General features: G+C 35.9%; 1 protein-coding gene across 2 annotated transcripts in view; it reads left to right on the plus strand.

Annotated features, from left to right (window-relative positions):
• Nucleotides 1-13397, plus strand: part of ABHD17B (abhydrolase domain containing 17B, depalmitoylase) — a 42190-nt gene that overhangs the window by 575 nt on the left and 28218 nt on the right. The gene's annotated exons all lie outside the window — the stretch shown is intronic.

A 13397-nucleotide genomic window follows, 5' to 3' on the forward strand; every position in this document is an offset into this window, starting at 1 on the left:
TGCGTGGGCTGCGGGGGCCGCGGCGCTGCGGCCGGGCTCGGGGAGGGGGCGCTAGGCCCGGAGCCGCAGCGCGGGAGGGGGAGGGGAGCGGGAGTCGTCTTTGTTGTTGGCGACCGGGATCCCTCTCGGCGCCGGGGAAAGGCGGGGAAGCCACTTCCAATCGGGGCAGTGCTTTTCAGAAGGGTTCTCTGGTGGTTCGTTGAAGGGGAGAGGTAGGGCAGTCCCTGCGGTCCTAGAGGCTGCAGGAAGCGGGGGGCCGGAGGGGGACCCAAAAATGGAATAGGAAAGCTCTTCGGGTTCTCGTTGCAAAGGAGTCTCATCTCACATCTTTTTGCCTTTGTCCCTTTGGACGGAAGGATGGGGTCAGGTTCACCTTACCCCTCCCTGACTCATTGAGATTCGCAATGCCTGAAACCTTTCTCCAGAATGTCCTCGTGTGTGCCCGCCTCGATTTTAGATCGAATCTGCCCGGTGCTTGGTGGTGACTGGGGCATTCCGGTGGGGCCGTCGTAGGATTCTTTTTCTCTAAATTGTGTAACTTTAATCTTGACCTGTCTGGGGTAGACTCATCAGGAATAGTTTGTGAATTGGAAAATTAGAATTCTTGTTAGTTTTTTTTTAAACCCTGAAACCAAAGTTCTGTTGAATTCATTGTACTGTTGGTGGAGGGCTTTTGTAAAGAAGAGTATAACTCTTTCTCTAAAAATGCGGAACTTTGATCCCTTCTGAGATCTCCCAATGCTAGAAAACAATTTTTTTCTAAACGGTACTTTGATTCAGTCCGTGTAAGGTGGGTTTGGTAAGCAAAAGGATAACGAAATACACTTGAAACTTCAACTATTTAAGAAAAGGTATTCCTGTTTAATATTTTTATTACATATAATACTTGATCCATAAGGTGATTGATTGGGGTTTTTTTTTAAGGCTCCAATAAATAGAATTTTGGAGATGTGGCATTAGGAACTACCTAATGAAATCTGAGTAAGAAGTCAGGTATATGTTCTAATAACGTTTCATTCATTTGGCTACATTAACGGGATGATTTTCAATAAAGTGAACTTTTTTCCATAAAGTTTTAATCTAAGTATGCTTATACCATAAACTTACTAGGTGACTTCACTGATGTCTAATCGTAGCTAATATTTTGTAATTACTGTAATGGTCCGTCCTAATTTGGGACTGCCTAACTCTTCCGTTGTTGGTAAATTTTTATTTTGGGAGTAGGGGTGGTGGCTTACCTAAAGAACAGTGGACATAGTCGTGTTTCAACTTAGGAGAGAAACAGAATCCCTGTTGTGCAATAATTGCTGTATTATTAGAGATCCAGGAGGAAATGAATAGCATCTCCATCACCCATATTTTGACCTCTCTTTTCTACTGTAGCATTAATAAGGTTAACTGGCAAGGATGGGATTAGACTTTTAGCAGGCTAGGCGGTTTTAATTTTGTCTCTTTGAGTGCAAGGACTGTAGTTGGTAAGTGGTTTGTTTTCCTTGAGTATCTTTGCCCATTTTGAAATGGTGTATGAAATGACATCTGACAGAATTCTGTTTCCTGTGACAAAACTATCACAAAGCATCATAGCAAAATAATGGGTTTGGTAGCTTAACACAAAAGAAATAGGAAATTAGTGTCTGCTCCACGTTCTGTCATGGAATTGGCTACAGTTCCAGGCAAGCTATCCCGATTGAGTCAAGTTCCTTCATATGGAATACAGGGCTAATAAAATGTGCCACTTGCTCACATTATAAAAAGGGCAATGAAATAGGAGTTATGTGGCCGCTGACTGTTGACTAAACAAGTACTCTTAATCCAGTTCTCTTGTTTTGGTATGATGAATTACAATTCGTTGGTGAAAAATTAGCATTAAAGAAACAGTTATTCTAGGGAAATGCCTGTTCATATGCCATCGTTTAGGATTTGTACGCTCAGAATTTCTTCCATGTTACGACTGCTGTTTATGTCTTTAGAATCAGTGATTACCAGAAAATAGAGTGACAGATTGATTTGGTTGGTTTATTTACCGGTAGATTTTATTTCTAATTAGTATCAAAGGTTTTGCTCTTTAATTCTCAAAAATTCCTCCTACCTTTCCTGTCCTGTTAAAGATTTCCCACATATACCTAGATATGCCTCTCAAACCCAACCTTGAGAGTTAAAAAAAGTGATGGGATGGTTTATGGCTTTTTTTTTTTTTACAGATGGAAGAAAGTCCAGAGAAGTCAGTCAGTTAAATTGCCTAAAACTACACAATTTGTAAGAAGCAAACTGACACTTGAACCTGCGTTTTCTGACTTCTCGTCCTGAATTCTTTTGTTTTAAAGTAGTATTTTCCAAACACCTGTCTAGGGCCCACCAGTTTTTGCCAATTCAGGTGAAATGAGTAATAAGACAGCAATATAAGTATCGGCAGCGTACAAAATAGTGAATATCCATGCACCCATAACCCATTGGAAGAAATAACACTACAAAACAAGTGCGGCTTCCTCAGTACTTTTTTCTCTTCTTAAATGCTACTCTTACCATTCCCAAACACTAACTTGGAATTGACATGCTTCTTTACTGTCTTTGTGTTTATACTTCACTAAATGTCTTTATAGCCATGAACGACAGTTTCCTTTTGATTGCTTTATTATTTAAATATGGTGTTTCTGTCTGTAGCTTGCTTTCTTGGTTGGCCAGGATTTATGTATGATTGTTCAGGTAGTTTTAGTTTATTTAATTTTTAGTATGGTTAATGTTCCATTGTATGATAATACCAGTATTCTTTGGGTCATGCTAGTTGTTTTCCAGTTGTTATCTTGTTAATAAACAATGCCGTAGGGAATATTCTTGTATTTGTTTACTTGTGTATCTGTGTAAGACTTCCCTAGGGCAGGGGTTCTTGACCTATGTCCCAATTTTGAGAAATACTTACTACAATTTCCCAAAATTGTCCTAAAATGAAATTCATCATAGTAAAGTTAATGTTCATATTTTAAACTAATGCCACTATTTGAAACATAAGAAGTAGTTTATATCAAAGTAGCATATTTCACTGTTTAAACGCTCGACTCAACCACACTCTTAATATTTTTACCAAGTGTGGTAGTATTAGTAGACATCAGAATTCTGCTTGTTAGAAATCAGAACCTTGGGCCTTACTCTGCTGACTCAGATGCGGAAGTGTAAGAAGATTCCCAGGTGTTTTGTGTGCTCATTAAAGTCTAAGACGCACTGCTAAAAGAAATAGTGATCAGTAGTCAGATAACTTTGCACCAATCGTAGTGTCACTGTGACTGGGACAGCTACTATCGAAGGATTAAAACAGGTGTGTCATACTGGCCATTCAAACACCAATGCTGGCACTGGTGTTATAAATGAGTTTCTGAAATTATTTTCAGTCAAGTATGAAAAGTGCAGTCTTCTCTACAGTGGTTGCATTCTTAAAAATCTTCATCTCTGTTAAAACAATTCAGATATACTTTTTCTTAAGTCCTGTTTGTAAATATTCTGACCTTATTTTTTCCCCTTGTTCCGTTAAATGAGTAACCAGCAGAATATCCAAAAGTCATGGGACATGGGGCAGCATTGTGTCTACACACCAAGAGTCTCATCTGTTCAGCAGTGTCCCCCATTCAGTATAACAAGTAAAGAGCCATCATATTGAGAAAGGTTGCCCTATGATATAAAATCTAGTAGTAGATTGCTAGAACACAGATTGTGAGGTGCTGCTTCAACTTTCATGAGATAGCTACCAGTTTTCTCTCCAATGATGTGTATATTAGTAATGGATATGAATAGAGAGTCATTTTTTCCTACCATCCAAGTCCCTTATGCTTAGGTTTTACCATTCTGTGGAGTATGAAATATTACCACATTGTAGTTTTAATTTGCATCTCCCCAATTAGTCCTGTAGTTGAGAATGAATGCTTTGATTTAATTTGGCAATTCATACACTTTTCTGTGAAGTGCATGTTTGGTTTTTCTCTGGGATTGTTTATCTTATTGGTTTTACATACCTTTAGTCTTTACCATGTCTTTTCACTTGAAATAAGGTTTCTTTTTATGACTAGACATTCATAATTTTAATGTGTCAAGTTTTTATGACTTCCTTTTCACTTTAAAGTGAGCCTTCTTTCCAAAGTTTTATTTTTTCACATTTAGCTCTTAAATTCACATGAAACTTTTTATATAATAAGGTGTTTATGAATCAAAATTTACACAATAAAAATGACTGCCCTTTATATTAAAATTTTTGCGTTAATGTGTTTTGATGAAATTATAATGATGTGGTAGGTTATGTTTAGTTTATAATGCCACTTTGTAGCAAAACAAATTTGGCAACACTGTCATCCCAACCTTTTTTTAAATTTAACTGGTTTTTGGCAACCATAAGGTTTCAGAACCATTGCTTTAGAGTACTTTAATTCCTGTGATTCATGTGTGCTTTCCATTGGGTCTCTAAAGCATCATAGAAAATGAGCAGACACTCTTTAAGTACAGCTCTTTCATCATTTGCATCCTCCACATTTCACGGTGATTTTACATTTCTTTCCATCTCTTTATTCTAGTTAGAATTTTTTAAATCATATTTATTACTCTTAATTTTTAAACAGAATTTCAGACTAAATTTAAATATTTTTTAATGTTAATTTGTCTCGGTATAGGTTATATTTTGTCTTCCAGTAATATATAGTGAGAATATTAAGATAAGTCTGTGCTTGCATTTAAAGATCAAAGTGGGAAATGAAAAATGAGCCAGTGTCTACTATGTATAAGTCACTATTCTAGGTTTTGGGAGTACATCTGAAAACAAAACAAATAGGGATCTCTTAAATTCCTAGAGCTTAACCGCCTAGCAGACAACCATAGGCAATATACACAGTAATGAAAATATCTACTGTTAGGAAGTGATAAATACTTCTAAAGAAAAGGTAGAGAAAGATAAGGAGGAATCAAAAGCAGGCCGGTTGATATAGTAATATTAAATAGGGTGGGTAGGATAGGACTCACTGAGTAGGGGAGAATGAGCAAAGATGTGCAATGAAGGCATTATCCATGCAGGGATTAGCAAAATTTGGAAGAGCGGACTGAAGATGCAGCCTTTGAATTAAGCCTGTGTCCATGGTTTTCCTATTTAACAGATCATAGGAACTTGGACAAGTTAATCAACTTAAGAAGCTGAAGCCTTCGTTTCCTCATGTAAAAGGATGGTAACTTGCAAAAAGTATTAAGATTAAAGGATCTAACAAGTGAAAACAGCTAACTTCCTGCCCTCTACCTAGTTCTCGAGTAGCACTCTGTACTTCATTTCCTAGCGTTTATCATAGTGTATAACAAAACACATTAACGCAAAAATTTTAATATAAAGGGCAGTCATTTTTATTGTGTAAATTTTGATTCATAAACACCTTATTATATAAAAAGTTTCATGTGAATTTAAGAGCTAAATGTGAAAAAATAAAACTTTGGAAAGAAGGCTCACTTTAAAGTCATTAGTCAATAAATTTTATCCCCCCCCCACTCTAAAATAGATGGGAAGAACCAGTCAATTGTAGTAATGTATTTATTTCATTAACATATACTCTCATTTGTAAACTACCTTTAAAACTTTGTAAATTTGAAAAGCCATCTCATGCAGATTTATTAAATGTTTTGTATTTATAGAGTGTCTTTATACTGGAGCTTTAAATTGTTTTATAGATATTAATCACTACACATCATCTATGTGGTGGAAACAGTGGATGTGTATCATCTTGAACTTGAAAGAATTTAAGATGCCAAATGGCATAAAGTGACACAGTCAAGGAGAATTTGGACAAATCTGATTTGGTTGTATTTCCCCTGTGTTCCATTTTAAAATGTATGCATATTGTTAAAACTGTGTTTAAAGTATAAAAGCAGAAATTTGTAGCTTATATTGTTAGACCATGACCTTTAGAAAACCATTAGGACATAAACTATTTAGCTATGACTTTAATTTCAGATTTCCCCCATGAAGCTTCTCACAGTATCTAAGGAGGTGGTATTATAATTGTCAATAGTGATAGAAGTCTTTATCCTTAAAAATACATAAGCTCCTAAGGAAATTATTCTCATTGTGGCTATCTTGGAGTGCTTAACTTAAGGTTAATTTAGGGAGTAGTCACATTAAAAGAACAGGATTAAAAAATTACTTATGTTCAATATAGGTCAGAGTGAAGAAGAGAGAAGATTGAAATTAGAACCTCATTAACTTGGTGTAGGCAAGTCTCCGTTCCAGTTCCAACAACTTTGAAGTATCAAGTAATTGCCTCCAGGAAAAAAATAAGACATCATTTTTCAATTGCAATAAACTTGTTTGGCTTCTGAGTTTAGATTGTTCTTAAGTGTGTTTTGAAAAATAAAATCAGTTTAAATAATTCCTGTAATAAACTTCTTTCAAAAATTCCATCCTCAGACTGTGACCTAGGTATTTTGTTCCTAGTTAGTATCCTGCTTGGTGTACTGATAATTTCTCACTCTCTAACTTTGCCATCCTCAACCCCAAAAGTAAAGATTGTTCTTTGCACATCAGTTATTAGCTGTAAAATACCATTCAGTAAGTAGGTGTGGCAGGCTTACATCATCTGAAACACTGCAGGTTATGTATTGTCCAGAGCTTTTTAATAGACCACACTGTTGCTTTGGATAAAGATTTGAGGCAGTAAAGTTAATAAAAGGGAGAAAGACTTAAAAATTATGCCTTAAGGACATTGTGATACAGTCCCCTAGGGTAATGGTTTTTTCACTTTTTAATTGTTAGAATCCATAAAGACATTTTGTTTCATGACCTAATATGCATATGCAAACCACACAAGTTTAACTAAAGAGATTATCTAAGTCAGTCAAACGGAGCTCACGTGGTTCAGGACAGATTTTCATTTCCCCCTGGAGAAAGAAGTAAAACTTATCCCAAGGCTTTTTTTTCTTTAAGTGAAAGTTGTTTATATTTATTTGTAGGGTAAGTGGAGGATTTTACCAGCAGATAAGGAACAGTATGTGCAAAGGCATAGAAGCAAGAAAGAACATGCCTCTTATGGTGGAACAGTAAAGTTAGTAAAACAAATGAATAGGGAGAGACTCAGAAATAAGGCTAGAAACCAGGAAGCAGAGAATGTGGGGGAATCGTGTATAACATGCTACAGAATTAAATTTATTCAAGAGAGCTTGTAAGGCCCATTAAATATTTTTAACAGGAAAGTGACATCACCTGGCACAGTTTACAGTATGGACTAAAGAGGTGAAAGGTAAATATTAACGGATGCTGTTAAAAACAATGAATGAAAGTGGGTGAGCTAAGATATGACTGAGGGGGTGGAGAGAGATAAAACAGGACATAGACCTTGACTGAATAAGAGGAATGAGGAGGAGGAGGGAGAGAAATATAGATGGGTGCATAGCTTAAGGGAAGGCCTGTGCTATAGATTAAGTTTCTAGATTACAGCATCATTAGTGCATAAGTGTAACTAAAGCCATTAAGTGTTTCCATAAGAAAGCAGAAAACAAAAGAAGACGAAAGGGATAGCTAAAGCCACAGTGGGTTTAGGTAAGTTAAAAGAGGAAGACAGAAAGATAGCCAATCTGCAGAAAATGCACAATAATAAAGTCTTTTGAGAGGTCACCAGAAAAGCCAAGATTGGAACTTAGTTTTTAAAAAATGAGAGAAAAGAAAATGGTGTTTAATGCCACAAAGTGATTGTGTAAATTGACAACTGAGAAATATCCAATGCACTCTGAAATTATAAGTAGTTACCAGTGATCCTAAATGGATTAGTAACTTGCTGACAACGATGTTGATATCACAGTTCATTTTTGCCCTGGTGGGAAGTAATAAGTTTGATTCTGAAGAACATTTTGAGATGGTAGTTAGAATCCAGATATAGATACTTCTTTAAATTTTTCGTGAATGGAAGAGATGAACCAATTGAGCAGGCGAGGCTGAAGACAAGGACAGGGGAGGCAGAGACTTCTCAGGAGTGAAAAGACAATCGGGATTGGATTGATTTCTGGGGTCCAGAAAGAAATTATCAAAGACATGCCTGCCTGGTCCAAGTAAAAGAAACATTTTCATCATGGAAAATGCCAGGAATTTACAGGTGGTCTCACTTAATGTTCTCAGCAGCCCTGCAAAGTTTACACATAGGAAAATTGAGGCTCAGACAAGTAATTTGTCTAAAGCCATACAACTGGAAGATAACTAAGCTGTGGTTGGTTATTGCATTTATCTAGTGCCAAAGCCTAGTAAGTTCTAAAACTTGATTTTGAAGGGGGACCAGTCAAATTTTCCCCCAAAAAGGGAATAATAATAAGAGACTTGTCAGTTTGTTTTGCCCAGTAAAATAACTTCATAAAATAAAAACTTAGTATCTATTACCATTTTAAAAATTTTTACGAAAGCTTCCTCTTTCACAAAAAGATAGTGTAATGTTAGAAAAAGTAGAAAGGACATATTAGCACAGATTTCATCCCAAAAGAAACTAAGTCATACAGAAGACAAAGTTCACTTTTTGTCAATAAAAAACTTACCTCTTCAAAGTAATTCATGACTGTTAGGCCTTGTAAAACTGCCTCCCAAGTTAATCATTTGGGAAGCATTTCACCTTTTTTCTTCTTGGCATCATGCAAATAACCCTTCAAAAAAAGAGGTTTTTCTAGCCTCGTCAAAGGATATTCATAATTTGCTTAGTATATAAAAATATAGTATTATTGCTTTATAATTAGGAAATTGATTTCCTGTGTTGCAACTAATATGCATTAGCTGGATAAAGTGTATCTCCACTTAGCAAATTGTGCTTGTGGTAATTATTCTCAACTTAATGGTTCATTTATTTAACTCAACTGTCTTACAGAATCTAAGTATATCAGAGGTGTTTTTTAAAATGCATAGAGTACAATGTGAATAGAAAAACAATTTGTTAATTATCGTGATTTCCAGAAAGAGTTCAGCCATAAATTAGATACATTAGTGTTGTGAATCCTGGTTCAAAACACAAAGGACAATGTTTCAGTCATTCGTCATTCTCAGTTTGTATTCTGTTAGATCTCTGGGTGTGCTGCCAGTATACTGCTGAAGAAAACATGGTCAGTAACCTCAAAGTAAAGACAATGCATTAATCAAATAATTCTACAGGGGAATACATGTCAGGGATCAGAATTTTAAACTTTAAAGGAAAAGAACTCGGGGAGCTATGAGAAAGAATAGCCTCATCTAGACCTGGGATTCACAAGATCTCTGAAAAAGTGGCACTTAAGACTGGGAATAGTGAGAAATGGGTAGAGAGGGAACAAAGCTTGTATGCAAACCCTGATGTGGAAACAGCTTTCAGTGCTTTCAAGGAACTGAAATATGGTGAAGGAGACTGCAAACCATACTGGTGAAAGGGGAGAGTGTCAAGATAAGTCTGGAGGGGGAAGCAAAGGCAAGATCATGCAAGGCCTTTAAGGACCCCTGGACATGTTAGGTTTTATTACAAGTACAGAGGGAAGCCACAGTTCTTAAGTAGGACATCACCTTCTAGGCTACATAGAAAAGAAATTGTAGATGAGAATATAGGAATGAGGGAAATCACACTTATTCTCAAATGGTTTTCCATTTGTTTACTCACATTGATTTGTTCCTCCTGTTGTCTTAATTATTCTACACAACCCTGGTCAGTCTTTTCATTTGTGAAAGCTGGAAACTACTGTAAAAGGGTAGAGAAAGTAACTCCGTGAATCAAGAGAATTGCATGTGTCCTTTTCTACAGTTAAGGACAAATTGAGTGACTTCCCAATGAATTCTTTTTTCTATACAGACTTTAAGATATTGAGGCTAATGGTAAATACCTGCTATTTGAGACTGTTCTGACTTTTTAATATTCCCACGGTTGTACTTTATTTTTGCTTTAGGTGTGTCAGACTGTCCAATCAGATTATTCTTTCTGTAAGGCAAGAAGAGGGAGAAAACTGGAAGCTGAATAAAGGAAGATTGTATGGTGAACACAGAATATGATGCCCAAAAAATCCAGGTAGTTTATAGAAAGGCAGGATTCAATATATAAAAGAGCCTTGCTGGAAAAGCTCTAGACCTAGGGTCCAACCCCCTCACATTAAAACTGAGGTAGGTAGGGGCATAAAAGCTCATTTAAGAACATAATTTAAAACTGAACCTGGGTTCTCTAACTCTGGAGCTCGTGCTGTTTTTACTGTCCCTTTATTTTGTAAAAATGAGGTGCGTATGATGTGGAATAAACACTGACATTTGGAAGGACGAACCCCGCATTGTTCATGCTTGCTTTCTTCCTTATCCTAAACAATTTTTTACACTAGAGATAACACTAGACATGTAGACTCGCCAAAACAATGACATTCTTCTCAAATCAGATATTATGGATTTCCATCAACTGTTTTGTACAAGCCTCTGTTCCCCTTTCTTCTGATTGGATTACTTGGCAGAGGGCATCAGGAAGGTTGTAAGCTTTGACTAAAATACTTTTTAGACCTACTCTAGAAAATGTCTCTTAAAGAAAATAAAAAGTCCAGCATTCATTTTATTGCCCTTGTAGATGCCCATCTACATGGGACATCTCTATATGCCCATTCATTGCCCTTTAAAAATGGAGAAAAATGTAAGACAATTTTTTCAGTTTTTATTAACTGAAGTATCCAATAAATCAAGATTATCATTAATTCATTTGCATTTTAAAAAATTTCATAGGTTGCTAATTTGAAGAAACAATTACTTTTAAATGTAGTCAAGTACTGACATTTAACTGAAGGATGTGGTTTCCACATTTTGCAATTTAAGTGATGGCCATTTTTTTTCCTAATAACTTTTCTTTCCTAATAACTGATATACCTCCATGTAGCAGACTGAAATGTGTGCCTGTTTGAAGTTTGTTTTTTAAAACCTTCTATTTGGAACCTTAAAATTTAAATGAGTGAAATTCTTCAGCAGTACACAAGTTACCAAGTTAGTGCACTCTACTTAGTTGGTGTGGGCTTATATATGTCTTTGTGCATAGTCTATAAGGTGATGTCCTACTTAAGAATTCAGGGGTACAGGGGTCCTTGAAGGCTTCGATCTGGCCTTTGCTTCCCCCCTCCAGACTGATCTTGACACTCTCCCCTTTCACCAGTATAATTTGCAATCTCCTTCACCATATTTCAGTTTTCTTGAAAGCATTGAAAGCTGTTTCTACATAAGGGTTTGCACACAAGCTTTGTAACCTCTCTACCTACTTCTCATTATTCCCAGTCTTAAATGCCACTTTTTACTTCAGTTCTTTCTCACTCTCATACTTTGCACATGCAATTCTCCCACCCTGGAGGGTTTTCCTTCTGATCTTGGAAATCATATCTAACGGGAAAGTTCTAACTCCTTCACAAAGTGTTTCCTAATTATTGATACTTACTTTCATCTAATTTCTGAAACTTAAAATTTGTCCCACATCACATAGCACTTAATTTTTCTTAAGATGAAAGACCCTGTAGAGCATTAGTTTATTAATAATGTTACATATTAATTTCTTCATTATAATATATTTGATATACCACCAATTCATAAAAGACTACATAAATTTAAATTTTAAGAGAGACTTGAATGAACATTAGGCATTAGGTTGGTTACCTTGTTTCCAAATGAAGAAACATATTCAGGGGTTAAAAGATTTGCCCAAGGTCTTGAATTAAATTTACTCCTAATCTGTTAAATATTTTGTTCTTATTTTCTTTAATTAGGCATTTTTTTGTATACTTTTTGAAATAATTATTCTAGTTGATGTTAATGCACTGTGGAAGAAAAAGTATGCAAAAGGTAGAACTTCCATATTTGAAGAAACATTGGCAAAATACTGGTTTGTTGAGACCAAGAAAGTTTATTAAGCACAAGTGACAGATGAGTGTTTATTACACATGTTCCAGAAGGAGTATTTCTTCAAACTTTCACTTACAGATGGTATAGCTAAGGGAAAGCTCAAGGCAATCAGAGGAAAAGTTACTGGTGGGGGTTCTGTAGATGACCACAACTGTTGGTTGACAGAGACCATATTAGTAAGGAGTGACTGGCTTGTTAAGCGTTCTGTGCAGAGGGGTAGCGATTCTTGTTAGGCTAAAAAAGTTATATGGAGAAGGGATTGATGAGAGGAATATGCTGGTATGCTGCTTGTCATGCAGCACTGTTTCTGTTCCAGTGGTTGATAAAAATACCTCTTTCAAAATACCTATAGGAGCAATTGAAATTGTACTGGTCCCCTCTGAAGCTATGTGTATATATATATGTTTGTTTGTTTTTCTTGTATGCTTAAACAGATCTATATCTGTACCATTTCTCTGAATTGCTTTTTAATGTAAGTGGTACAGTAAAACTGACTTAATTTAGAAAACCTAAATTTCACTCCTTCACTAAATAAACATTTTTAAGAAGTTAGAATCTTAGAACTGATCTAGTGGAAGAGCCTATTATTTTGAGAATTAATGTTTAGTACTTATATACACAAATCTGGACCACTTGATTTTTCAGTCCTCTTGTCGTCATAACAAGGAAGGCAACTGAAATTTTGTTTCAAAAAGGAGTCTGAACAATAGGCTGAAGTAGACGGTAAAATCCAAAGGAACCAAGGAAAGAAGTAACTGCCAGAGAAAAGTTGGAGTCTGGGTACATTTAATGAGAAGAAAGCCCAAGAATACAAAGAACATTGTAGAAGGACTAAATTATTAGTTTCCATTCTGTTTTAGGTACTTAGTTCTCCTTAGGTATTAAACACTTAATATTCAAAATTGAGAAGCCTATATGCTAGAATTCAAGTGCCATTATTAAACTTAAACCTTCATTGTTAGAGGTAAGAAGGAAACTGAGATATTCAGGAAGGAAAAATGACTTCTCTAATGTCTCAGAGGTAGTTGCTCTGATAGTGGGGACTAGAACCCAGCCTTCCTGACTGATGGACCAGAGTTCTTTATACTGTGTACCACAACCAGTTACTGTTATTCAAAGTAAATGTGGGGAGGATGAAACCTGATACATTGTTAGATAGTAATCACAGTTTTTATGTTACAATTTTTCATATTAATGATAGTTAATATTTCTTCCTGTGACAAGGGTCACATGATTTTTTCCAGCCTTTGATAATTGTCACCACCTTAGGTTTCTAATTCAGGTGACAGCTTCTTTGATGAAGTCACATCTCATGTGGAACAAGGTCATAAGTTAATATGAGTGGTTGAAGCCCTCTAACCCAACTGTTACTATTTTATAGCTTATTCTTGGAGCAGCTGCTTATAGGGAGGGAGAGAGAGAAATCTTTTCTTGGATTAGTTAATCCTCAGGTAAGAAAGGCAGATCAATCTACTGGCACTAACTAGGACTTAACAGTTCTTTCTAATTATAAATTCATGTGTCTCCTGTGAAAGACCTA

This window comes from Manis pentadactyla, chromosome 3 (assembly GCF_030020395.1).
Source record: "Manis pentadactyla isolate mManPen7 chromosome 3, mManPen7.hap1, whole genome shotgun sequence".
NCBI classification, from domain to species: Eukaryota; Metazoa; Chordata; class Mammalia; order Pholidota; family Manidae; genus Manis; species Manis pentadactyla.